Source organism: Choloepus didactylus, chromosome 12 (assembly GCF_015220235.1).
Source record: "Choloepus didactylus isolate mChoDid1 chromosome 12, mChoDid1.pri, whole genome shotgun sequence".
Lineage (NCBI taxonomy): Eukaryota > Metazoa > Chordata > Mammalia > Pilosa > Megalonychidae > Choloepus > Choloepus didactylus.
In genome coordinates this window covers 411,091-414,731 of record NC_051318.1, presented here as the reverse complement: position 1 = coordinate 414,731, position 3,641 = coordinate 411,091, and the positions used below count along the sequence as shown (strand labels likewise).

The 3,641-nt window shown below is 55.3% G+C and overlaps 1 long non-coding RNA gene across 2 annotated transcripts; it reads left to right on the top strand.

Moving 5' to 3' along the window:
- The first annotated feature begins 400 nt into the window (after window positions 1–400).
- On the top strand, window positions 401–2,734 carry LOC119507307. 2 transcript variants are annotated; one of them, XR_005211200.1, is made up of 3 exons: window positions 401–601; window positions 1,366–1,496; window positions 2,564–2,734. It is a non-coding gene; the product is annotated as an uncharacterized LOC119507307 (long non-coding RNA). The 2 variants fall into 2 exon arrangements; XR_005211199.1 differs by lacking the exon at window positions 2,564–2,734 and adding an exon at window positions 1,857–2,220.
- The last annotated feature ends 907 nt before the right edge of the window (window positions 2,735–3,641 follow it).

The following is a 3,641-nucleotide window of genomic DNA, read 5'->3' as shown; positions in this document are numbered from 1 at the left end:
GAGCGGCCTTGGACCCCGTTGGTCCAGAGCGGCCTGGAGTCGTTCCCGAGCGGCCTGGCCTGGCCCATCTGGAGCAGCCTGGCTCCCGGCCGCTCTGTGCACCATCCTCTCTGCCCAGAAAAGCGCCAACCACCACGGCAGGCCCAGGGGTCGGAACACAAGCTGTCAGTATGTCTGTGCAGGGAGCTGAAGTCCCGCACAGAGGAACGGAGAGAGGGCACGTAGCCAAGGGGAGGGCGGCAGAATCTGGAGTGAACGGCCAGTTCCTCCCAGCTGAGGCTTGCAAAATGCAAAGGAAAATGGGGGGTGGGGCTTTTCCCCCTTAGAACAGGATAAATAGGGCTGAGACAGGCCAACTTCTCGGGCCGTGATGCCAGGTGGGAGGAAGACAAGGGGAAAGTAAAGCCCCTCTGGCTTTTCATCCGTTTTCTGTCTTTGGGGGGCCCAGAGCTTTTCTCTGCCGAGTGCCTCTAGCATTAGCCATCCTCAGTCGGCTACACAGCACCAGGGAGAGTTTGCTTTTGCACATCAGCATTCGCAGCAACGCCTGTTTAAACCGTGTCACCCGTTCCCTGGCATCTTCGATCCACTTACATCTGGGGTGAGAGAGCACGGTGTGTGTGAGTGTGTGTGTGTGTGAGTGTGTGTGTGTGTGTGTGTGCGCACGCGTGGCGATGCCTGCTCTTAAAAACTACTGCTAAGATGAGGGAAACAAAGAAGAAAATCATTACCAGTCCCCTAGGAGCAGAAGTCACATTTTTCTCCTGATACTTTGGGAAAATTTGAAGGTTTTCCTTTTATCTCCACCTGTTGTCTGCTTGCAACGCTGGTTGCTTGCTTTTGCTGCTCTAATTTCATTTTGTTTTGATTCCTCTGAGAGATTCAAAGGATAGTAGAAAAGTTCATTGCAATTCAGTAATTAGCGTGTCTGCTGTTTTCCTCTTCTCCTGACCAAAAATGCAAGGTCGTTCTGTCCTGTGAAAGTCATTTTCTTCCAACTTCTTACACATTAATTTTCTGGCTTTAAAATCCAGAGGAAAAGAAGAGCAAAACGTCAACAGTTCCAGTAGATTTGGTGCACAAAACAGTAGGAAGATGTGAGGGAAAAACACCTTCCAGACAACCGCCCCTCTTTGATCCAAAAAGAGCTCTCCTCCAATTTTGACGTGTGACAAGAGAGAACTGGTGAAAGGCACGGGCGCTCACAGAAGCCTCACCACACACCCGTCAGTTCCATGCTGGGACACGGTCAGACCCTTAGCTCCGCCTAAGACCCTCGGCCACTCGCCTCCAACCTGCCTTCTGGCCACTCAGGTTGGTTTGTGCAGAAAAAGTTCTCATTTCTACCTTGGCACTGTTTTCCAGCTGAGAATCGGGGCCGCCTCGTGGACATCCAAGCAAGCTGGACCCACGCTCAGAAGCTGCCTGAACTTGGGCTTCCACGCAACGTGCACCCTTGAGATTCTTCACGACTTGCCTCTGGATTTGGTTTGTAGGTGAGCACACGGCTTGGAGCTGCAGCTCCCGCACAGCCCACACCCGGGACGGGGTCTCGGCCTCCACCGCCCGCCCTCCCCTCCCAGCCCCCCAACACCCGTGGCTGCCTCCGCCCTTGGTGGAGAATTGGGGTCGGCCTGCTCCCCACAAGCCTCAAGATGGGGAGCACTTTCGGTGGGTGACTCGGCAGGGAGTGCACCCTGGAGTGGGGGTGACCATCCCTTGGGGTCACTGTCCATCCCCACCCAGGCCCCCACCCAGCATTTCCACTGGGCACGGGGCCTGCCTGCCGGAATAGTGGGTTGTCCCTGCTGCCCTTCCCGTCAGATTGCATCCCGATCATTAGCCCTTTATTCCAGCCGCCTGGACTCTGCGGCCCTCACCTGCCACCGGGAATGCCTGTGCAGACCTTTGGGACAGTTACCTAAGCCCCTCACGCAGCCAGGGGTGGGGTCCTGGAGCCCCCACGAGAAGCCTTCGTGGGTCCACTCGGCTTTGCACTACGTTTATACCTCACTGGCCGGACTCACTGAGACCTTATCACTGGCCCACATCTGTGCCACTTGTCCTCATGGAGCATCACTCCAAGTGCCACCGCCAGCCCACCACACCCCAAATGCAACCCCAGCCCAGTGGGTCAGAACCACCAGGACACACGTCTCCAGCCACAGCTCCTCCCCCAGTGGCCGGCCGAGTGGCCCCGCTGCTGACCCTGGTCTCCCTGAATCTCCGCTCCCCGGACCCTCACAAAGCCCCCAGGCGACACCCAGGACCCCAGCCTGAATCTTTTCCAGAGAGCCCTCCGCGTCTCACTCGGAGGCGATGGAAGGTCAGCAGGAGGACCCAGTGAGGGGCACCCTCTGCCCGAAGAGCCCCCAACCCCGACAGCCTTCTCGGGCGTGGCACCCACCGCCCAGGGCCACCCTTCCCCGGCTCCCACCCTGCCCTTTTCAGCTCTTGCCCTGCACCTTCTCTTCACCCCCCATGACAAGCCCACGGGGAACAATGTGCTCCCCCGAGCTCATGGCAGTTAAAGAACTGCACTTGAATTTGTTTCTATCCTCAGCACCACGAATAATGAGATTCAAATGGAAGAAGCCAAAGTCCCAGAGAGAGGAGATTTTGGAGATCATGAAGCAGCTCAAATGAGCATAAGCCTTCAGGCCCCAAAATGAGCACCCAAAGTGTCAAAGATGCGCTGGGAGAACCACATTAGTGGCTGCTGCAGGACCCTAGAGAATGGAAATTAAAAAGTCAAACGCTAAAGAGAATGAACGGCTTCCTGAAGGCCCTAAAAGAGAGACTTGGGTGTTTACAGCCCTGTGGGGAGCCCCAGGCCACCTGAGGAGAGTAAACAAAAATCAGAATTTATTAGCTCACAGTTTCAAGGCTAAAAAAATTTCAAATCAAGGTGTCATGAAGGTGATGTCTTCTGCCCGAGGACTGCGGCCCTGGGGCCGTTCTTGGCAGCTCTGTGCCAGGGAAGGGCACACGGCGGCTTCTCCTCGCCTCTCCCCTTAATTACGGCCTAATTATAGAACACCGAGTCATCAGCTCCACCATACTAACAAACTGACCTTCGAGACAGCCTCAGAAGCCTGGTTAAGGTCACCCGAGTCTACGCCCCAAAGACGAAGACGCCCCGAAGCTGCAGCGCGTGGGTGGAGTTCAGTCCTCGGACGCCCATCAGGCAGTGCCAGGACTCACGCGAGCCGCACCCTCGGGAACCACCCTCCAGAAGGGGAGGCAGGCGCCCGGGCTCAGCCCCGAGACAGCTGGAGGCTCCAGAACTGAGGATGCACCGAGGGTGAGGAAGCCGAGTGCTGGGGAACCACGCGGGAAACACAGGGACACCGTCCAACCCTTACCCAATCAAGCCTCTGAGACGCTCTGTTTAAAGTGCCATCTAAGCATTGCACAGTTCTCCAGACTTGCATTTCATTCTTACTAAGAGAAACCACCTTATCTCCAAACTACGCCAGATGCTCTTTTTATAGGTATATAAAAGGAGAAAGTGGTATTTGAAACCGGAAATCAAACCCTGGTTTGTTTAATTCCTACGTTTACCCTGCTGATCTCATTTAATTACACTTCTGGGAACACTAAGCAAAAGTAATAAAGTTCTTCCCCCACTGGTGCAATCA